Below are 19,794 nucleotides of genomic sequence, written 5' to 3' on the forward strand. Positions count from 1 at the left end.
CTCGACGCTGCTAACGTCGGCGATCAGACGAGAACCGGTGTTCTCAGCGTGATATGGCCGTTGCCGAGAGTGCTAGATAATAATTCGAATTTAAATTAAGTGAAACAAATTAACCTTCATCTTTTTCAAACAATAACAAAAAGAAAATATGTTTGCTTTTTTCATATCTATTGGAATTTAAAAGAGAAAAAAAAAGTGAAAAAGCTAACGGCACGCAGTGTTCCTAAGTGGTCGCCCTCCCAAGTACTGACTGCGCTCAACGCTGCTTAACTTCGGTTATCGGACGAGAACCGGGGTATTCAGCGTGATATGCCCGTTGCCGAGAGTGCTAGTTAATAATTTGAATTTAATTAACGTTCATCTTTATAAAACAATAACAAAAAGAAGATATGTTTGCTTTTTTCATATCTGGTGGAATTTAAAAGAGGAAACAAAAGTGAAAAAACAAACGGCACGCAGTATTTCCAAGAACTGTATGCGCTCGACGCTGCTTAACTTCGGTGATCGGACGTGAACCGGTGTTTTCAGCGTGATATGGCCGTTGCCGAGAGTGCTAGTTAATAATTCGAATTTAAATTAAGTGAGACAAATTAACCTTCATCATTTTAAAACAATAACAAAAAGAAAACGTGTTTGCTTTTTTCATATCTATTAAAATTTAAAAGAGGAAAAAAAGTGAAAAAGCCAACGGCACGCAGTGTTCCTAAGTGGTCTCCCTCCCAAGTAATGACCGCGCTCGACGCTGCTTAACTTCGGTTATCGGACGAGAATCGGTGTATTCAGCGTGACATGGCCGTTGCCGAGAGTGCTAGTTAATAATTTGAATTTATTTAACTTTCATCTTTATAAAACAATAACTAAAAGAAGATTTGTTTGCTTTTTTCATATCTGGTGGAATTTGAAAGAGGAAACTAAAGTGAAAAAAGCAAACGGCACGCAGTATTCCCAAGTACTGACTGCGCTCGACGCTGCTAACGTCGGCAATCGGACGAGAACCGGTGTTCTCAGCGTGATATGGCCGTTGCCGAGAGTGCTAGATAATAATTCGAATTTAAATTAAGTGAGACAAATTAACCTTCATCTTTTTCAAACAATAACAAAAAGAAAATATGTTTGCTTTTTTCATATCTATTGGAATTTAAAAGAGAAAAAAAAAGTGAAAAAGCTAACGGCACGCAGTGTTCCTAAGTGGTCGCCCTCCCAAGTACTGACTGCGCTCGACGCTGCTTAACTTCGATTATCTTACGAGAATCGGTGTATTCAGCGTGACATGGCCGTTGCCGAGAGTGCTAGTTAATAATTTGAATTTATTTAACTTTCATCTTTATAAAACAATAACTAAAAGAAGATTTGTTTGCTTTTTTCATATCTGGTGGAATTTGAAAGAGGAAACTAAAGTGAAAAAAGCAAACGGCACGCAGTATTCCCAAGTACTGACTGCGCTCGACGCTGCTAACGTCGGCGATCGGACGAGAACCGGTGTTCTCAGCGTGATATGGCCGTTGCCGAGAGTGCTAGATAATAATTCGAATTTAAATTAAGTGAGACAAATTAACCTTCATCTTTTTCAAACAATAACAAAAAGAAAATATGTTTGCTTTTTTCATATCTATTGGAATTTAAAAGAGTAAAAAAAAGTGAAAAAGCTAACGGCACGCAGTGTTCCTAAGTGGTCGCCCTCCCAAGTACTGACTGCGCTCAACGCTGCTTAACTTCGGTTATCGGACGAGAACCGGGGTATTCAGCGTGATATGGCCGTTGCCGAGAGTGCTAGTTAATAATTTGAATTTAATTAACGTTCATCTTTATAAAACAATAACAAAAAGAAGATATGTTTGCTTTTTTCATATCTGGTGGAATTTGAAAGAGGAAACTAAAGTGAAAAAAGCAAACGGCACGCAGTATTCCCAAGTACTGACTGCGCTCGACGCTGCTAACGTCGGCGATCGGACGAGAACCGGTGTTCTCAGCGTGATATGGCCGTTGCCGAGAGTGCTAGATAATAATTCGAATTTAAATTAAGTGAGACAAATTAACCTTCATCTTTTTCAAACAATAACAAAAAGAAAATATGTTTGCTTTTTTCATATCTATTGGAATTTAAAAGAGAAAAAAAAAGTGAAAAAGCTAACGGCACGCAGTGTTCCTAAGTGGTCGCCCTCCCAAGTACTGACTGCGCTCAACGCTGCTTAACTTCGGTTATCGGACGAGAACCGGGGTATTCAGCGTGATATGGCCGTTGCCGAGAGTGCTAGTTAATAATTTGAATTTAATTAACTTTCATCTTTATAAAACAATAACTAAAAGAAGATTTGTTTGCTTTTTTCATATCTGGTGGAATTTGAAAGAGGAAACTAAAGTGAAAAAAGCAAACGGCACGCAGTATTCCCAAGTACTGACTGCGCTCGACGCTGCTAACGTCGGCGATCGGACGAGAACCGGTGTTCTCAGCGTGATATGGCCGTTGCCGAGAGTGCTAGATAATAATTCGAATTTAAATTAAGTGAGAGAAATTAGCCTTCATCTTTTTCAAACAATAACAAAAAGAAAATATGTTTGCTTTTTTCATATCTATTGGAATTTAAAAGAGAAAAAAAAAGTGAAAAAGCTAACGGCACGCAGTGTTCCTAAGTGGTCGCCCTCCCAAGTAGTGACTGCGCTCGACGCTGCTTAACTTCGGTTATCGGACGAGAACCGGTGTATTCAGCGTTATATGGCCGTTGCCGAGAGTGCTAGTTAATAATTTGAATTTAATTAACTTTCATCTTTATAAAACAATAACAAAAAAGAAGATATGTTTGCTTTTTTCATATCTGGTGGAATTTGAAAGAGGAAACTAAAGTGAAAAAAGCAAACGGCACGCAGTATTCCCAAGTACTGACTGCGCTCGACGCTGCTAACGTCGGCGATCGGACGAGAACCGGTGTTCTCAGCGTGATATGGCCGTTGCCGAGAGTGCTAGATAATAATTCGAAATTAAATTAAGTGAGACAAATTAACCTTCATCTTTTTCAAACAATAACAAAAAGAAAATATGTTTGCTTTTTTCATATCTATTGGAATTTAAAAGAGAAAAAAAAAGTGAAAAAGCTAACGGCACGCAGTGTTCCTAAGTGGTCGCCCTCCCAAGTACTGACTGCGCTCAACGCTGCTTAACTTCGGTTATCGGACGAGAACCGGGGTATTCAGCGTGATATGGCCGTTGCCGAGAGTGCTAGTTAATAATTTGAATTTAATTAACGTTCATCTTTATAAAACAATAACAAAAAGAAGATATGTTTGCTTTTTTCATATCTGGTGGAATTTAAAAGAGGAAACAAAAGTGAAAAAACAAACGGCACGCAGTATTTCCAAGAACTGTATGCGCTCGACGCTGCTTAACTTCGGTGATCGGACGTAAACCGGTGTTTTCAGCGTGATATGGCCGTTGCCGAGAGTGCTAGTTAATAATTCGAATTTAAATTAAGTGAGACAAATTAACCTTCATCATTTTAAAACAATAACAAAAAGAAAACATGTTTGCTTTTTTCATATCTATTAAAATTTAAAAGAGGAAAAAAAAGTGAAAAAGCCAACGGCACGCAGTGTTCCTAAGTGGTCTCCCTCCCAAGTAGTGACTGCGCTCGACGCTGCTTAACTTCGGTTATCTGACGAGAACCGGGGTATTCAGCGTGATATGGCCGTTGCCGAGAGTGCTAGTTAATAATTTGAATTTAATTAACGTTCATATTTATAAAACAATAACAAAAAGAAGATATGTTTGCTTTTTTCATATCTGGTGGAATTTAAAAGAGGAAACAAAAGTGAAAAAGCAAACGGCACGCAGTATTCCCAAGTACTGTATGCGCTCGACGCTGCTTTACTTCGGTGATCGGACGTGAACCGGTGTTTTCAGCGTGATATGGCCGTTGCCGAGAGTGCTAGTTAATAATTCGAATTTAAATTAAGTGAGACAAATTAACCTTCATCTTTTTCAAACAATAACAAAAAGAAGATATGTTTGCTTTTTTCATATCTATTGGAATTTAAAAGAGGAAAAAAAAAGTGAAAAAGCTAACGGCACGCAGTGTTCCTAAGTGGTCGCCCTCCCAAGTACTGACTGCGCTCGACGCTGCTTAACTTCGGTTATCTGACGAGAACCGGTGTATTCAGCGTGATATGGCCGTTGCCGAGAGTGCTAGTTAATAATTTGAATTTAATTAACTTTCATCTTTATAAAACAATAACAAAAAGAAGATATGTTTGCTTTTTTCATATCTGGTGGAATTTGAAAGAGGAAACTAAAGTGAAAAAAGCAAACGGCACGCAGTATTCCCAAGTACTGACTGCGCTCGACGCTGCTAACGTCGGCGATCGGACGAGAACCGGTGTTCTCAGCGTGATATGGCCGTTGCCGAGAGTGCTAGATAATAATTCGAATTTAAATTAAGTGAGACAAATTAGCCTTCATCTTTTTCAAACAATAACAAAAAGAAAATATGTTTGCTTTTTTCATATCTATTGGAATTTAAAAGAGAAAAAAAAAGTGAAAAAGCTAACGGCACGCAGTGTTCCTAAGTGGTCGCCCTCCCAAGTAGTGACTGCGCTCGACGCTGCTTAACTTCGGTTATCGGACGAGAACCGGTGTATTCAGCGTTATATGGCCGTTGCCGAGAGTGCTAGTTAATAATTTGAATTTAATTAACTTTCATCTTTATAAAACAATAACAAAAAAGAAGATATGTTTGCTTTTTTCATATCTGGTGGAATTTGAAAGAGGAAACTAAAGTGAAAAAAGCAAACGGCACGCAGTATTCCCAAGTACTGACTGCGCTCGACGCTGCTAACGTCGGCGATCGGACGAGAACCGGTGTTCTCAGCGTGATATGGCCGTTGCCGAGAGTGCTAGATAATAATTCGAAATTAAATTAAGTGAGACAAATTAACCTTCATCTTTTTCAAACAATAACAAAAAGAAAATATGTTTGCTTTTTTCATATCTATTGGAATTTAAAAGAGAAAAAAAAAGTGAAAAAGCTAACGGCACGCAGTGTTCCTAAGTGGTCGCCCTCCCAAGTACTGACTGCGCTCAACGCTGCTTAACTTCGGTTATAGGACGAGAACCGGGGTATTCAGCGTGATATGGCCGTTGCCGAGAGTGCTAGTTAATAATTTGAATTTAATTAACGTTCATCTTTATGAAACAATAACAAAAAGAAGATATGTTTGCTTTTTTCATATCTGGTGGAATTTAAAAGAGGAAACAAAAGTGAAAAAACAAACGGCACGCAGTATTTCCAAGAACTGTATGCGCTCGACGCTGCTTAACTTCGGTGATCGGACGTAAACCGGTGTTTTCAGCGTGATATGGCCGTTGCCGAGAGTGCTAGTTAATAATTCGAATTTAAATTAAGTGAGACAAATTAACCTTCATCATTTTAAAACAATAACAAAAAGAAAACATGTTTGCTTTTTTCATATCTATTAAAATTTAAAAGAGGAAAAAAAAGTGAAAAAGCCAACGGCACGCAGTGTTCCTAAGTGGTCTCCCTCCCAAGTAGTGACTGCGCTCGACGCTGCTTAACTTCGGTTATCTGACGAGAACCGGGGTATTCAGCGTGATATGGCCGTTGCCGAGAGTGCTAGTTAATAATTTGAATTTAATTAACGTTCATCTTTATAAAACAATAACAAAAAGAAGATATGTTTGCTTTTTTCATATCCGGTGGAATTTAAAAGAGGAAACAAAAGTCAAAAAGCAAACGGCACGCAGTATTCCCAAGTACTGTATGCGCTCGACGCTGCTTTACTTCGGTGATCGGACGTGAACCGGTGTTTTCAGCGTGATATGGCCGTTGCCGAGAGTGCTAGTTAATAATTCGAATTTAAATTAAGTGAGACAAATTAACCTTCATCTTTTTCAAACAATAACAAAAAGAAAATATGTTTGCTTTTTTCATATCTATTGGAATTTAAAAGAGGAAAAAAAAGTGAAAAAGCTAACGGCACGCAGTGTTCCTAAGTGGTCGCCCTCCCAAGTACTGACTGCGCTCGACGCTGCTTAACTTCGGTTATCTGACGAGAACTGGTGTATTCAGCGTGATATGGCCGTTGCCGAGAGTGCTTGTTAATAATTTGAATTTAATTAACTTTCATCTTTATAAAACAATAACAAAAAGAAGATATGTTTGCTTTTTTCATATCTGGTGGAATTTGAAAGAGGAAACAAAAGTGAAAAAGCCAACGGCACGCAGTATTCCCAAGTACTGTATGCGCTCGACGCTGCTTAACTTCGGTGATCGGACGTGAACCGGTGTTTTCAGCGTGATATGGCCGTTGCCGAGAGTGCTAGTTAATAATTCGGATTTAAATTAAGTGAGACAAATTAACCTTCATCTTTTTCAAACAATAACAAAAATAAAATATGTTTGCTTTTTTCATATCTATTGGAATTTAAAAGAGGAAAAAAAAGTGAAAAAGCTAACGGCACGCAGTGTTCCTAAGTGGTCGCCCTCCCAAGTACTGACTGCGCTCAACGCTGCTTAACTTCGGTTATCGGACGAGAACCGGGGTATTCAGCGTGATATGGCCGTTGCCGAGAGTGCTAGTTAATAATTTGAATTTAATTAACGTTCATCTTTATAAAACAATAACAAAAAGAAGATATGTTTGCTTTTTTCATATCTGGTGGAAATTAAAAGAGGAAACAAAAGTGAAAAAACAAACGGCACGCAGTATTTCCAAGAACTGTATGCGCTCGACGCTGCTTAACTTCGGTGATCGGACGTGAACCGGTGTTTTCAGCGTGATATGGCCGTTGCCGAGAGTGCTAGTTAATAATTCGAATTTAAATTAAGTGAGACAAATTAACCTTCTTCATTTTAAAACAATAACAAAAAGAAAACATGTTTGCTTTTTTCATATCTATTAAAATTTAAAAGAGGAAAAAAAAGTGAAAAAGCCAACGGCACGCAGTGTTCCTAAGTGGTCTCCCTCCCAAGTAGTGACTGCGCTCGACGCTGCTTAACTTCGGTTATCTGACGAGAACCGGTGTATTCAGCGTGATATGGGCGTTGCCGAGAGTGCTAGTTAATAATTTGAATTTAATTAACCATCATCTTTATAAAACAATAACAAAAAGAAGATATGTTTGCTTTTTTCATATCTGGTGGAATTTAAAAGAGGAAACAAAAGTGAAAAAGCAAACGGCACGCAGTATTCCAAAGTACTGTATGCGCTCGACGCTGCTTTACTTCGGTGATCGGACGTGAACCGGTGTTTTCAGCGTGATATGGCCGTTGCCGAGAGTGCTAGTTAATAATTCGAATTTAAATTAAGTGAGACAAATTAACCTTCATCTTTTTCAAACAATAACAAAAAGAAAATATGTTTGCTTTTTTCATATCTATTGGAATTTAAAAGAGGAAAAAAAAGTGAAAAAGCTAACGGCACGCAGTGTTCCTAAGTGGTCGCCCTCCCAAGTACTGACTGCGCTCGACGCTGCTTAACTTCGGTTATCTGACGAGAACCGGTGTATTCAGCGTGATATGGCCGTTGCCGAGAGTGCTAGTTAATAATTTGAATTTAATTAACTTTCATCTTTATAAAACAATAACAAAAAGAAGATATGTTTGCTTTTTTCATATCTGGTGGAATTTGAAAGAGGAAACAAAAGTGAAAAAGCCAACGGCACGCAGTATTCCCAAGTACTGTATGCGCTCGACGCTGCTTAACTTCGGTGATCGGACGTGAACCGGTGTTTTCAGCGTGATATGGCCGTTGCCGAGAGTGCTAGTTAATAATTCGAATTTAAATTAAGTGAGACAAATTAACCTTCATCATTTTAAAACAATAACAAAAAGAAAACATGTTTGCTTTTTTCATATCTATTAAAATTTACAAGAGGAAAAAAAAGTGAAAAAGCCAACGGCACGCAGTGTTCCTAAGTGGTCTCCCTCCCAAGTTGTGACTGCGCTCGACGCTGCTTAACTTCGGTTATCGGACGAGAACCGGTGTATTCAGCGTTATATGGCCGTTGCCGAGAGTGCTAGTTAATAATTTGAATTTAATTAACTTTCAACTTTATAAAACAATAACAAAAAAGAAGATATGTTTGCTTTTTTCATATCTGGTGGAATTTGAAAGAGGAAACTAAAGTGAAAAAAGCAAACGGCACGCAGTATTCCCAAGTACTGACTGCGCTCGACGCTGCTAACGTCGGCGATCGGACGAGAACCGGTGTTCTCAGCGTGATATGGCCGTTGCCGAGAGTGCTAGATAATAATTCGAATTTAAATTAAGTGAGACAAATTAACCTTCATCTTTTTCAAACAATAACAAAAATAAAATATGTTTGCTTTTTTCATATCTATTAAAATTTAAAAGAGGAAAAAAAAGTTTAAAAGCCAACGGCACGCAGTGTTCCTAAGTGGTCTCCCTCCCAAGTAGTGACTGCGCTCGACGCTGCTTAACTTCGGTTATCTGACGAGAACCGGTGTATTCAGCGTGATATGGCCGTTGCCGAGAGTGCTAGTTAATAATTTGAATTTAATTAACCATCATCTTTATAAAACAATAACAAAAAGAAGATATGTTTGCTTTTTTCATATCTGGTGGAATTTAAAAGAGGAAACAAAAGTGAAAAAGCAAACGGCACGCAGTATTCCCAAGTACTGTATGCGCTCGACGCTGCTTTACTTCGGTGATCGGACGTGAACCGGTGTTTTCAGCGTGATATGGCCGTTGCCGAGAGTGCTAGTTAATAATTCGAATTTAAATTAAGTGAGACAAATTAACCTTCATCTTTTTCAAACAATAACAAAAAGAAAATATGTTTGCTTTTTTCATATCTATTGGAATTTAAAAGAGGAAAAAAAAGTGAAAAAGCTAACGGCACGCAGTGTTCCTAAGTGGTCGCCCTCCCAAGTACTGACTGCGCTCGACGCTGCTTAACTTCGGTTATCTGACGAGAACCGGTGTATTCAGCGTGATATGGCCGTTGCCGAGAGTGCTAGTTAATAATTTGAAATTAATTAACTTTCATCTTTATAAAACAATAACAAAAAGAAGATATGTTTGCTTTTTTCATATCTGGTGGAATTTGAAAGAGGAAACAAAAGTGAAAAAGCCAACGGCACGCAGTATTCCCAAGTACTGTATGCGCTCGACGCTGCTTAACTTCGGTGATCGGACGTGAACCGGTGTTTTCAGCGTGATATGGCCGTTGCCGAGAGTGCTAGTTAATAATTCGAATTTAAATTAAGTGAGACAAATTAACCTTCATCATTTTAAAACAATAACACAAAGAAAACATGTTTGCTTTTTTCATATCTATTAAAATTTACAAGAGGAAAAAAAAGTGAAAAAGCCAACGGCACGCAGTGTTCCTAAGTGGTCTCCCTCCCAAGTAGTGACTGCGCTCGACGCTGCTTAACTTCGGTTATCGGACGAGAACCGGTGTATTCAGCGTTATATGGCCGTTGCCGAGAGTGTTAGTTAATAATTAGAATTTAATTAACTTTCATCTTTATAAAACAATAAAAAAAAGAAGATATGTTTGCTTTTTTCATATCTGGTGGAATTTGAAAGAGGAAACTAAAGTGAAAAAAGCAAACTGCACGCAGTATTCCCAAGTACTGACTGCGCTCGACGCTGCTAACGTCGGCGATCGGACGAGAACCGGTGTTCTCAGCGTGATATGGCCGTTGCCGAGAGTGCTAGTTAATAATTCGAATTTAAATTAAGTGAGACAAATTAACCTTCATCATTTTAAAACAATAACAAAAAGAAAACGTGTTTGCTTTTTTCATATCTATTAAAATTTAAAAGAGGAAAAAAAGTGAAAAAGCCAACGGCACGCAGTGTTCCTAAGTGGTCTCCCTCCCAAGTAATGACTGCGCTCGACGCTGCTTAACTTCGGTATTCTGACGAGAATCGGTGTATACAGCGTGATATGGCCGTTGCCGAGAGTGCTAGTTAATAATTCGAATTTAAATTAAGTGAGACAAATTAACCTTCATCATTTTAAAACAATAACAAAAAGAAAATATGTTTGCTTTTTTCATATCTATTGGAATTTAAAAGAGGAAAAAAAAGTGAAAAAGCTTACGGCACGCAGTGTTCCTAAGTGGTCGCCCTCCCAAGCACTGACTGCGCTCGACGCTGCTTAACTGCGGTTATCGGACGAGAAACGGTGTATTCAGCGTGATATGGCCGTTGCCGAGAGTGCTAGTTAATAATTTGAATTTAATTAACGTTCATCTTTATAAAACAATAACAAAAAGAAGATATGTTTGCTTTTTTCATATCTGGTGGAATTTAAATGAAGAAACAAAAGTGAAAAAACAAACGGCACGCAGTATTTCCAAGTACTGTATGCGCTCGACGCAGCTTATTTTCGGTGATCGGACGTGAACCGGTGTTTTCAGCGTGATATGGCCGTTGCCGAGAGTGCTAGTTAATAATTCGAATTTAAATTAAGTGAGACAAATTAACCTTCATCATTTTAAAACAATAACAAAAAGAAAACATGTTTGCTTTTTTCTTATCTATTAAAATTTAAAAGAGGAAAAAAAAGTGAAAAAGCCAACGGCACGCAGTGTTCCTAAGTGGTCTCCCTCCCAAGTAGTGACTGCGCTCGACGCTGCTTAACTTCGGTTATCGGACGAGAACCGGTGTATTCAGCGTGATATGGCCGTTGCCGAGAGTTCTAGTTAATAATTTGAATTTAATTAACTTTCATCTTTATAAAACAATAACAAAAAAGAAGATATGTTTGCTTTTTTCATATCTGGTGGAATTTGAAAGAGGAAACAAAAGTGAAAAAGCCAACGGCACGCAGTATTCCCAAGTACTGTATGCGCTCGACGCTGCTTAACTTCGGTGATCGGACGTGAACTGGTGTTTTCAGCGTGATATGGCCGTTGCCGACAGTGCTAGTTAATAATTCGAATTTAAATTAAGTGAGACAAATTAACCTTCATCATTTTAAAACAATAACAAAAAGAAAACGTGTTTGCTTTTTTCATATCTATTAAAATTTAAAAGAGGAAAAAAAGTGAAAAAGCCAACGGCACGCAGTGTTCCTAAGTGGTCGCCCTCCCAAGGACTGACTGCGCTCGACGCTGCTTAACTTCGGTTATCTGACGAGAACCGGTGTATTCAGCGTGATATGGCCATTGCCGAGAGTGCTAGTTAATAATTTGAATTTAATTAACTTTCATCTTTACAAAACAATAACAAAAAGAAGATATGTTTGCTTTTTTCATATCTGGTGGAATTTGAAAGAGGAAACAAAAGTGAAAAAGCCAACGGCACGCAGTATTCCCAAATACTGTATGCGCTCGACGCTGCTTAACTTCGGTGATCGGACGTGAACCGGTGTTTTCAGCGTGATATGGCCGTTGCCGAGAGTGCTAGTTAATAATTCGAATTTAAATTAAGTGAGACAAATTAACCTTCATCATTTTAAAACAATAACAAAAAGAAAACATGTTTGCTTTTTTCTTATCTATTAAAATTTAAAAGAGGAAAAAAAAGTGAAAAAGCCAACGGCACGCAGTGTTCCTAAGTGGTCTCCCTCCCAAGTAGTGACTGCGCTCGACGCTGCTTAACTTCGGTTATCGGACGAGAACCGGTGTATTCAGCGTGATATGGCCGTTGCCGAGAGTTCTAGTTAATAATTTGAATTTAATTAACTTTCATCTTTATAAAACAATAACAAAAAAGAAGATATGTTTGCTTTTTTCATATCTGGTGGAATTTGAAAGAGGAAACAAAAGTGAAAAAGCCAACGGCACGCAGTATTCCCAAGTACTGTATACGCTCGACGCTGCTTAACTTCGGTGATCGGACGTGAACCGGTGTTTTCAGCGTGATATGGCCGTTGCCGACAGTGCTAGTTAATAATTCGAATTTAAATTAAGTGAGACAAATTAACCTTCATCATTTTAAAACAATAACAAAAAGAAAACGTGTTTGCTTTTTTCATATCTATTAAAATTTAAAAGAGGAAAAAAAGTGAAAAAGCCAACGGCACGCAGTGTTCCTAAGTAGTCGCCCTCCCAAGGACTGACTGCGCTCGACGCTGCTTAACTTGGTTATCTGACGAGAACCGGTGTATTCAGCGTGATATGGCCATTGCCGAGAGTGCTAGTTAATAATTTGAATTTAATTAACTTTCATCTTTACAAAACAATAACAAAAAGAAGATATGTTTGCTTTTTTCATATCTGGTGGAATTTGAAAGAGGAAACAAAAGTGAAAAAGCCAACGGCACGCAGTATTCCCAAATACTGTATGCGCTCGACGCTGCTTAACTTCGGTGATCGGACGTGAACCGGTGTTTTCAGCGTGATATGGCCGTTGCCGAGAGTGCTAGTTAATAATTCGAATTTAAATTAAGTGAGACAAATTAACCTTCATCATTTTAAAACAATAACAAAAAGAAAACATGTTTGCTTTTTTCATATCTATTAAAATTTACAAGAGGAAAAAAAAGTGAAAAAGCCAACGGCACGCAGTGTTCCTAAGTGGTCTCCCTCCCAAGTAGTGACTGCGCTCGACGCTGCTTAACTTCGGTTATCGGACGAGAACCGGTGTATTCAGCGTTATATGGCTGTTGCCGAGAGTGCTAGTTAAAAATTTGAATTTAATTAACTTTCATCTTTATAAAACAATAACAAAAAAGAAGATATGTTTGCTTTTTTCATATCTGGTGGAATTTGAAAGAGGAAACAAAAGTGAAAAAGCCAACGGCACGCAGTATTCCCAAGTACTGTATGCGCTCGACGCTGCTTAACTTCGGTGATCGGACGTGAACCGGTGTTTTCAGCGTGATATGGCCGTTGCCGAGAGTGCTAGTTAATAATTCGAATTTAAATTAAGTGAGACAAATTAACCTTCATCATTTTAAAACAATAACAAAAAGAAAACGTGTTTGCTTTTTTCATATCTATTAAAATTTAAAAGAGGAAAAAAAGTGAAAAAGCCAACGGCACGCAGTGTTCCTAAGTGGTCTCCCTCCCAAGTAATGACTGCGCTCGACGCTGCTTAACTTCGGTATTCTGACGAGAATCGGTGTATACAGCGTGATATGGCCGTTGCCGAGAGTGCTAGTTAATAATTCGAATTTAAATTAAGTGAGACAAATTAACCTTCATCATTTTAAAACAATAACAAAAAGAAAACGTGTTTGCTTTTTTCATATCTATTAAAATTTAAAAGAGGAAAAAAAGTGAAAAAGCCAACGGCACGCAGTGTTCCTAAGTGGTCGCCCTCCCAAGGACTGACTGCGCTCGACGCTGCTTAACTTCGGTTATCTGACGAGAACCGGTGTATTCAGCGTGATATGGCCATTGCCGAGAGTGCTAGTTAATAATTTGAATTTAATTAACTTTCATCTTTACAAAACAATAACAAAAAGAAGATATGTTTGCTTTTTTCATATCTGGTGGAATTTGAAAGAGGAAACAAAAGTGAAAAAGCCAACGGCACGCAGTATTCCCAAATACTGTATGCGCTCGACGCTGCTTAACTTCGGTGATCGGACGTGAACCGGTGTTTTCAGCGTGATATGGCCGTTGCCGAGAGTGCTAGTTAATAATTCGAATTTAAATTAAGTGAGACAAATTAACCTTCATCATTTTAAAACAATAACAAAAAGAAAACATGTTTGCTTTTTTCTTATCTATTAAAATTTAAAAGAGGAAAAAAAAGTGAAAAAGCCAACGGCACGCAGTGTTCCTAAGTGGTCTCCCTCCCAAGTAGTGACTGCGCTCGACGCTGCTTAACTTCGGTTATCGGACGAGAACCGGTGTATTCAGCGTGATATGGCCGTTGCCGAGAGTTCTAGTTAATAATTTGAATTTAATTAACTTTCATCTTTATAAAACAATAACAAAAAAGAAGATATGTTTGCTTTTTTCATATCTGGTGGAATTTGAAAGAGGAAACAAAAGTGAAAAAGCCAACGGCACGCAGTATTCCCAAGTACTGTATGCGCTCGACGCTGCTTAACTTCGGTGATCGGACGTGAACCGGTGTTTTCAGCGTGATATGGCCGTTGCCGACAGTGCTAGTTAATAATTCGAATTTAAATTAAGTGAGACAAATTAACCTTCATCATTTTAAAACAATAACAAAAAGAAAACGTGTTTGCTTTTTTCATATCTATTAAAATTTAAAAGAGGAAAAAAAGTGAAAAAGCCAACGGCACGCAGTGTTCCTAAGTAGTCGCCCTCCCAAGGACTGACTGCGCTCGACGCTGCTTAACTTCGGTTATCTGACGAGAACCGGTGTATTCAGCGTGATATGGCCATTGCCGAGTGTGCTAGTTAATAATTTGAATTTAATTAACTTTCATCTTTACAAAACAATAACAAAAAGAAGATATGTTTGCTTTTTTCATATCTGGTGGAATTTGAAAGAGGAAACAAAAGTGAAAAAGCCAACGGCACGCAGTATTCCCAAATACTGTATGCGCTCGACGCTGCTTAACTTCGGTGATCGGACGTGAACCGGTGTTTTCAGCGTGATATGGCCGTTGCCGAGAGTGCTAGTTAATAATTCGAATTTAAATTAAGTGAGACAAATTAACCTTCATCATTTTAAAACAATAACAAAAAGAAAACATGTTTGCTTTTTTCATATCTATTAAAATTTACAAGAGGAAAAAAAAGTGAAAAAGCCAACGGCACGCAGTGTTCCTAAGTGGTCTCCCTCCCAAGTAGTGACTGCGCTCGACGCTGCTTAACTTCGGTTATCGGACGAGAACCGGTGTATTCAGCGTTATATGGCTGTTGCCGAGAGTGCTCGTTAAAAATTTGAATTTAATTAACTTTCATCTTTATAAAACATAAACAAAAAAGAAGATATGTTTGCTTTTTTCATATCTGGTGGAATTTGAAAGAGGAAACAAAAGTGAAAAAGCCAACGGCACGCAGTATTCCCAAGTACTGTATGCGCTCGACGCTGCTTAACTTCGGTGATCGGACGTGAACCGGTGTTTTCAGCGTGATATGGCCGTTGCCGAGAGTGCTAGTTAATAATTCGAATTTAAATTAAGTGAGACAAATTAACCTTCATCATTTTAAAACAATAACAAAAAGAAAACGTGTTTGCTTTTTTCATATCTATTAAAATTTAAAAGAGGAAAAAAAGTGAAAAAGCCAACGGCACGCAGTGTTCCTAAGTGGTCTCCCTCCCAAGTAATGACTGCGCTCGACGCTGCTTAACTTCGGTATTCTGACGAGAATCGGTGTATACAGCGTGATATGGCCGTTGCCGAGAGTGCTAGTTAATAATTCGAATTTAAATTAAGTGAGACAAATTAACCTTCATCATTTTAAAACAATAACAAAAAGAAAATATGTTTGCTTTTTTCATATCTATTGGAATTTAAAAGAGGAAAAAAAAGTGAAAAAGCTTACGGCACGCAGTGTTCCTAAGTGGTCGCCCTCCCAAGTAGTGACTGCGCTCGACGCTGCTTAACTTCGGTTATCGGACGAGAACCGGTGAATTCAGCTTGATATGGCCGTTGCCGAGAGTGCTAGTTAATAATTTGAATTTAATTAACCTTCATATTTATAAAACAATAACAAAAAGAAGATATGTTTGCTTTTTTCATATCTGGTGGAATTTGAAAGAGGAAACAAAAGTGAAAAAGCAAACGGCACGCAGTATTCCCAAGTACTGACTGCGCTCGACGCTGCTAACGTCGGTGATCGGACGTGAACCGGTGTTTTCAGCGTGATATGGCCGTTGCCGAGAGTGCTAGTTAATAATTCGAATTTAAATTAAGTGAGACAAATTAACCTTCATCATTTTAAAACAATAACAAAAAGAAAACATGTTTGCTTTTTTCTTATCTATTAAAATTTAAAAGAGGAAAAAAAAGTGAAAAAGCCAACGGCACGCAGTGTTCCTAAGTGGTCTCCCTCCCAAGTAGTGACTGCGCTCGACGCTGCTTAACTTCGGTTATCGGACGAGAACCGGTGTATTCAGCGTGATATGGCCGTTGCCGAGAGTGCTAGTTAATAATTTGAATTTAATTAACCTTCATCTTTATAAAACAATAACAAAAAGAAGATATGTTTGCTTTTTTCATATCTGGTGGAATTTAAAAGAGGAAACAAAAGTGAAAAAAGAAACGGCACGCAGTATTCCCAAGTACTGTATGCGCTCGACGCTGCCTAACTTCGGTGATCGGACGTGAACCATTGTTTTCTGCGTGATATGGCCGTTCTCGAGAGTGCTAGTTAATAATTCGAATTTAAATTAAGTGAGACAAATTAACCTTCATCATTTTAAAACAATAACAAAAAGAAAACATGTTTGCTTTTTTCATATCTATTAAAATTTAAATGGGGAAAAAAAGTGAAAAAGCCAACGGCACGCAGTGTTCCTAAGTGGTCTCCCTCCCAAGTAGTGACTGCGCTCGACGCTGCTTAACTTCGGTTATCGGACGAGAACCGGTGTATTCAGCGTGATATGGCCGTTGCCGACAGTGCTAGTTAATAATTTGAATTTAATTAACTTTCATCATTATAAAACAATAACAAAAAGAAGATATGTTTGCTTTTTTCATATCTGATGGAATTTGAAAGAGGAAACAAAAGTGAAAAAGCAAACGGCACGCAGTATTCCCAAGTACTGACTGCGCTCGACGCTGCTAACGTCGGCGATCGGACGAGAACCGGTGTTCTCAGCGTGATATGGCCGTTGCCGAGAGTGCTAGATAATAATTCGAATTTAAATTAAGTGAGACAAATTAACCTTCATCTTTTTCAAACAATAACAAAAAGAAAATATGTTTGCTTTTTTCATATCTATTGGAATTTAAAAGAGGAAAAAAAAGTGAAAAAGCTAACGGCACGCAGTGTTCCTAAGTGGTCGCCCTCCCAAGTACTGACTGCGCTCGACGCTGCTTAACATTGGTTATCGGACGAGAACCGGTGTATTCAGCGTGATATGGCCGTTGCCGACAGTGCTAGTTAATAATTTGAATTTAATTAACCTTCATCTTTATAAAACAATAACAAAAAGAAGATATGTTTGCTTTTTTCATATCTATTGGAATTTAAAAGAGGAAAAAAAAGTGAAAAAGCTTACGGCACGCAGTGTTCCTATGTGGTCGCCCTCCCAAGTAGTGACTGCGCTCGACGCTGCTTAATTTCGGTTATCGGACGAGAAACGGTGTATTCAGCGTGATATGGCCGTTGCCGAGAGTGCTAGTTAATAATTTGAATTTAATTAACGTTCATCTTTATAAAACAATAACAAAAAGAAGATATGTTTGCTTTCTTCATATCTGGTGGAATTTAAAAGAAGAAACAAAAGTGAAAAAACAAACGGCACGCAGTATTTCCAAGTGCTGTATGCGCTCGACGCTGCTTAACTTCGGTGATCGGACGTGAACCGGTGTTTTCAGCGTGATATGGCCGTTGCCGAGAGTGCTAGTTAATAATTCGAATTTAAATTAAGTGAGACAAATTAACCTTCATCATTTTAAAACAATAACAAAAAGAAAACATGTTTGCTTTTTTCTTATCTATTAAAATTTAAAAGAGGAAAAAAAAGTGAAAAAGCCAACGGCACGCAGTGTTCCTAAGTGGTCTCCCTCCCAAGTAGTGACTGCGCTCGACGCTGCTTAACTTCGGTTATCGGACGAGAACCGGTGTATTCAGCGTGATATGGCCGTTGCCGAGAGTGCTAGTTAATAATTTGAATTTAATTAACCTTCATCTTTATAAAACAATAACAAAAAGAAGATATGTTTGCTTTTTTCATATCTGGTGGAATTTAAAAGAGGAAACAAAAGTGAAAAAAGAAACGGCACGCAGTATTCCCAAGTACTGTATGCGCTCGACGCTGCTTAACTTCGGTGATCGGACGTGAACCATTGTTTTCTGCGTGATATGGCCGTTGTCGAGAGTGCTAGTTAATAATTCGAATTTAAATTAAGTGAGACAAATTAACCTTCATCATTTTAAAACAATAACAAAAAGAAAACATGTTTGCTTTTTTCATATCTATTAAAATTTAAATGGGGAAAAAAAGTGAAAAAGCCAACGGCACGCAGTGTTCCTAAGTGGTCTCCCTCACAAGTAGTGACTGCGCTCGACGCTGCTTAACTTCGGTTATCGGACGAGAACCGGTGTATTCAGCGTGATATGGCCGTTGCCGAGAGTGCTAGTTAATAATTTGAATTTAATTAACTTTCATCATTATAAAACAATAACAAAAAGAAGATATGTTTGCTTTTTAGCCATATCGTAGTATACGATAGGCTCTTAGTTTGACCCGAGCCGTCGTAGTAGTAGTAGTAGTAGTAGTAGTGGCCGGGGTTGTCGCTTCGTTATCGTCAGATTTTAGCTTAAAAGGAACTTTATATTACCACAACCCACCCATAGGGGTTACTGGGCTCGGTTAGAGATTTAATTATAATTAAAATTTTTTCAGGTCAGACCCGGGAATCGAACCCGGGTCTCTGGCGCAATGGGCAGATATTCTACCAACTGAACCATAGAGAGTTGATAGAAACCTCGAGTTTTTTATTATTTATTCTTATCTCTAAAATGTCGGGTTGATGTGGGGTGGGGTACCTCTTAATCTGTGGGGTCGGAAACTTTTCAATTTTTATCTGTGGGGTCGGATACTTATGAATTTGTATGTTTGGGGGTTTTATATTTATTTTCTTTTTATGTATGTGCTAATTAAATAGATAACGATTTTCCCCGTTTGCTACCGCGCTCCTCACGTGTTTCGTTCTCGTTCGGTAGCCATCGTCAACTATGTTATGTTTGACTGGAACGTTTTGGCGGTTAATTCAAATGTGGGTTTAGATAGAGCTAACATAGTGTTAAATGAGCGTTATGCGTTTGATCATTTTAGCATTGCTAAAGGTAATTCGAGGGGATAATCACTAAAATGCGTAATCACTATAACTAAACTATCTCTTTCAAAAGTTTCTGGGCATAAGTCCTTGTTAGAAATTTATAAGATGCGATAAGTGTGCATCGGCATAAGTCTATGTTGTAAACTCATCGAGGGGATTATCACTAAAAACTATCTGTTCTTCGATTCGCCGGAATATTAGAATTACAGCATAAGTAAATTTATACGGTTATAATTTAATCACTGTTTAGAGTAGGGAATCGAGGGGCTATTCACTTTGATTTTATGCACGGTAAATCATTTAAGCATTGAAAAAGATAGCGCTATTCACTCATTAGGGTAAGTTATAGAGGGGTTATCCACTCATTAGGGTAGGGTATAGAGGGGCTATTCACTCGTACGATATGGCTACTATTACGAGCCCTTGGGCCGTCTTGTTTCATATCTGATGGAATTTGAAAGAGGAAACAAAAGTGAAAAAGCAAACGGCACGCAGTATTCCCAAGTACTGACTGCGCTCGACGCTGCTAACGTCGGCGATCGGACGAGAACCGGTGTTCTCAGCGTGATATGGCCGTTGCCGAGAGTGCTAGATAATAATTCGAATTTAAATTAAGTGAGACAAATTAACCTTCATCTTTTTCAAACAATAACAAAAAGAAAATATGTTTGCTTTTTTCATATCTATTGGAATTTAAAAGAGGAAAAAAAAGTGAAAAAGCTAACGGCACGCAGTGTTCCTAAGTGGTCGCCCTCCCAAGTACTGACTGCGCTCGACGCTGCTTAACTTTGGTTATCGGACGAGAACCGGTGTATTCAGCGTGATATGGCCGTTGCCGACAGTGCTAGTTAATAATTTGAATTTAATTAACCTTCATCTTTATAAAACAATAACAAAAAGAAGATATGTTTGCTTTTTTC

General features: G+C 38.3%; 53 pseudogenes; all 53 read right to left on the minus strand.

Moving 5' to 3' along the window:
- Positions 1 to 202: 202 nt before the first annotated feature.
- On the minus strand, positions 203 to 321 carry LOC149683219 (5S ribosomal RNA; annotated as a pseudogene).
- Positions 322 to 682: 361 nt separating this feature from the next.
- LOC149683220 (5S ribosomal RNA) lies at positions 683 to 801 on the minus strand (annotated as a pseudogene).
- Positions 802 to 1,163: 362 nt separating this feature from the next.
- LOC149683221 (5S ribosomal RNA) lies at positions 1,164 to 1,282 on the minus strand (annotated as a pseudogene).
- A 362-nt stretch (positions 1,283 to 1,644) lies between these two features.
- LOC149683222 (5S ribosomal RNA) lies at positions 1,645 to 1,763 on the minus strand (annotated as a pseudogene).
- A 362-nt stretch (positions 1,764 to 2,125) lies between these two features.
- LOC149683223 (5S ribosomal RNA) lies at positions 2,126 to 2,244 on the minus strand (annotated as a pseudogene).
- Positions 2,245 to 2,606: 362 nt separating this feature from the next.
- On the minus strand, positions 2,607 to 2,725 carry LOC149683224 (5S ribosomal RNA; annotated as a pseudogene).
- A 363-nt stretch (positions 2,726 to 3,088) lies between these two features.
- On the minus strand, positions 3,089 to 3,207 carry LOC149683225 (5S ribosomal RNA; annotated as a pseudogene).
- Positions 3,208 to 3,569: 362 nt separating this feature from the next.
- Positions 3,570 to 3,688, minus strand: LOC149683226 (5S ribosomal RNA; annotated as a pseudogene).
- Positions 3,689 to 4,051: 363 nt separating this feature from the next.
- Positions 4,052 to 4,170, minus strand: LOC149683227 (5S ribosomal RNA; annotated as a pseudogene).
- Positions 4,171 to 4,532: 362 nt separating this feature from the next.
- LOC149683228 (5S ribosomal RNA) lies at positions 4,533 to 4,651 on the minus strand (annotated as a pseudogene).
- A 363-nt stretch (positions 4,652 to 5,014) lies between these two features.
- On the minus strand, positions 5,015 to 5,133 carry LOC149683229 (5S ribosomal RNA; annotated as a pseudogene).
- Positions 5,134 to 5,495: 362 nt separating this feature from the next.
- LOC149683230 (5S ribosomal RNA) lies at positions 5,496 to 5,614 on the minus strand (annotated as a pseudogene).
- Positions 5,615 to 5,976: 362 nt separating this feature from the next.
- LOC149683231 (5S ribosomal RNA) lies at positions 5,977 to 6,095 on the minus strand (annotated as a pseudogene).
- A 122-nt stretch (positions 6,096 to 6,217) lies between these two features.
- On the minus strand, positions 6,218 to 6,320 carry LOC149683232 (5S ribosomal RNA; annotated as a pseudogene).
- A 137-nt stretch (positions 6,321 to 6,457) lies between these two features.
- LOC149683233 (5S ribosomal RNA) lies at positions 6,458 to 6,576 on the minus strand (annotated as a pseudogene).
- Positions 6,577 to 6,938: 362 nt separating this feature from the next.
- LOC149683234 (5S ribosomal RNA) lies at positions 6,939 to 7,057 on the minus strand (annotated as a pseudogene).
- A 362-nt stretch (positions 7,058 to 7,419) lies between these two features.
- On the minus strand, positions 7,420 to 7,538 carry LOC149683235 (5S ribosomal RNA; annotated as a pseudogene).
- Positions 7,539 to 7,660: 122 nt separating this feature from the next.
- LOC149683236 (5S ribosomal RNA) lies at positions 7,661 to 7,763 on the minus strand (annotated as a pseudogene).
- A 137-nt stretch (positions 7,764 to 7,900) lies between these two features.
- On the minus strand, positions 7,901 to 8,019 carry LOC149683237 (5S ribosomal RNA; annotated as a pseudogene).
- Positions 8,020 to 8,382: 363 nt separating this feature from the next.
- On the minus strand, positions 8,383 to 8,501 carry LOC149683238 (5S ribosomal RNA; annotated as a pseudogene).
- Positions 8,502 to 8,863: 362 nt separating this feature from the next.
- LOC149683239 (5S ribosomal RNA) lies at positions 8,864 to 8,982 on the minus strand (annotated as a pseudogene).
- Positions 8,983 to 9,104: 122 nt separating this feature from the next.
- LOC149683240 (5S ribosomal RNA) lies at positions 9,105 to 9,207 on the minus strand (annotated as a pseudogene).
- Positions 9,208 to 9,344: 137 nt separating this feature from the next.
- LOC149683241 (5S ribosomal RNA) lies at positions 9,345 to 9,463 on the minus strand (annotated as a pseudogene).
- A 361-nt stretch (positions 9,464 to 9,824) lies between these two features.
- LOC149683242 (5S ribosomal RNA) lies at positions 9,825 to 9,943 on the minus strand (annotated as a pseudogene).
- Positions 9,944 to 10,080: 137 nt separating this feature from the next.
- LOC149683243 (5S ribosomal RNA) lies at positions 10,081 to 10,199 on the minus strand (annotated as a pseudogene).
- Positions 10,200 to 10,561: 362 nt separating this feature from the next.
- Positions 10,562 to 10,680, minus strand: LOC149683244 (5S ribosomal RNA; annotated as a pseudogene).
- A 123-nt stretch (positions 10,681 to 10,803) lies between these two features.
- Positions 10,804 to 10,906, minus strand: LOC149683245 (5S ribosomal RNA; annotated as a pseudogene).
- A 136-nt stretch (positions 10,907 to 11,042) lies between these two features.
- LOC149683246 (5S ribosomal RNA) lies at positions 11,043 to 11,161 on the minus strand (annotated as a pseudogene).
- A 122-nt stretch (positions 11,162 to 11,283) lies between these two features.
- On the minus strand, positions 11,284 to 11,386 carry LOC149683247 (5S ribosomal RNA; annotated as a pseudogene).
- A 137-nt stretch (positions 11,387 to 11,523) lies between these two features.
- On the minus strand, positions 11,524 to 11,642 carry LOC149683248 (5S ribosomal RNA; annotated as a pseudogene).
- A 123-nt stretch (positions 11,643 to 11,765) lies between these two features.
- Positions 11,766 to 11,868, minus strand: LOC149683249 (5S ribosomal RNA; annotated as a pseudogene).
- A 136-nt stretch (positions 11,869 to 12,004) lies between these two features.
- LOC149683250 (5S ribosomal RNA) lies at positions 12,005 to 12,122 on the minus strand (annotated as a pseudogene).
- Positions 12,123 to 12,244: 122 nt separating this feature from the next.
- On the minus strand, positions 12,245 to 12,347 carry LOC149683251 (5S ribosomal RNA; annotated as a pseudogene).
- A 137-nt stretch (positions 12,348 to 12,484) lies between these two features.
- On the minus strand, positions 12,485 to 12,603 carry LOC149683252 (5S ribosomal RNA; annotated as a pseudogene).
- A 123-nt stretch (positions 12,604 to 12,726) lies between these two features.
- LOC149683253 (5S ribosomal RNA) lies at positions 12,727 to 12,829 on the minus strand (annotated as a pseudogene).
- Positions 12,830 to 12,965: 136 nt separating this feature from the next.
- Positions 12,966 to 13,084, minus strand: LOC149683254 (5S ribosomal RNA; annotated as a pseudogene).
- A 136-nt stretch (positions 13,085 to 13,220) lies between these two features.
- LOC149683255 (5S ribosomal RNA) lies at positions 13,221 to 13,339 on the minus strand (annotated as a pseudogene).
- Positions 13,340 to 13,461: 122 nt separating this feature from the next.
- On the minus strand, positions 13,462 to 13,564 carry LOC149683256 (5S ribosomal RNA; annotated as a pseudogene).
- Positions 13,565 to 13,701: 137 nt separating this feature from the next.
- Positions 13,702 to 13,820, minus strand: LOC149683257 (5S ribosomal RNA; annotated as a pseudogene).
- A 123-nt stretch (positions 13,821 to 13,943) lies between these two features.
- On the minus strand, positions 13,944 to 14,046 carry LOC149683258 (5S ribosomal RNA; annotated as a pseudogene).
- Positions 14,047 to 14,182: 136 nt separating this feature from the next.
- On the minus strand, positions 14,183 to 14,301 carry LOC149683259 (5S ribosomal RNA; annotated as a pseudogene).
- A 122-nt stretch (positions 14,302 to 14,423) lies between these two features.
- Positions 14,424 to 14,526, minus strand: LOC149683260 (5S ribosomal RNA; annotated as a pseudogene).
- A 137-nt stretch (positions 14,527 to 14,663) lies between these two features.
- Positions 14,664 to 14,782, minus strand: LOC149683261 (5S ribosomal RNA; annotated as a pseudogene).
- Positions 14,783 to 14,905: 123 nt separating this feature from the next.
- LOC149683262 (5S ribosomal RNA) lies at positions 14,906 to 15,008 on the minus strand (annotated as a pseudogene).
- Positions 15,009 to 15,144: 136 nt separating this feature from the next.
- On the minus strand, positions 15,145 to 15,263 carry LOC149683263 (5S ribosomal RNA; annotated as a pseudogene).
- Positions 15,264 to 15,400: 137 nt separating this feature from the next.
- On the minus strand, positions 15,401 to 15,519 carry LOC149683264 (5S ribosomal RNA; annotated as a pseudogene).
- Positions 15,520 to 15,880: 361 nt separating this feature from the next.
- On the minus strand, positions 15,881 to 15,999 carry LOC149683265 (5S ribosomal RNA; annotated as a pseudogene).
- Positions 16,000 to 16,360: 361 nt separating this feature from the next.
- On the minus strand, positions 16,361 to 16,479 carry LOC149683266 (5S ribosomal RNA; annotated as a pseudogene).
- Positions 16,480 to 16,840: 361 nt separating this feature from the next.
- LOC149683267 (5S ribosomal RNA) lies at positions 16,841 to 16,959 on the minus strand (annotated as a pseudogene).
- A 122-nt stretch (positions 16,960 to 17,081) lies between these two features.
- LOC149683268 (5S ribosomal RNA) lies at positions 17,082 to 17,200 on the minus strand (annotated as a pseudogene).
- Positions 17,201 to 17,562: 362 nt separating this feature from the next.
- On the minus strand, positions 17,563 to 17,681 carry LOC149683269 (5S ribosomal RNA; annotated as a pseudogene).
- Positions 17,682 to 18,042: 361 nt separating this feature from the next.
- Positions 18,043 to 18,161, minus strand: LOC149683270 (5S ribosomal RNA; annotated as a pseudogene).
- A 1,431-nt stretch (positions 18,162 to 19,592) lies between these two features.
- LOC149683271 (5S ribosomal RNA) lies at positions 19,593 to 19,711 on the minus strand (annotated as a pseudogene).
- Between the last annotated feature and the right edge of the window lie 83 nt (positions 19,712 to 19,794).

Source organism: Phalangium opilio, unplaced genomic scaffold (genome assembly GCF_054372755.1).
Source record: "Phalangium opilio isolate 3A_F unplaced genomic scaffold, DU_Popi_V2 ptg000037l_1, whole genome shotgun sequence".
NCBI classification, from domain to species: Eukaryota; Metazoa; Arthropoda; class Arachnida; order Opiliones; family Phalangiidae; genus Phalangium; species Phalangium opilio.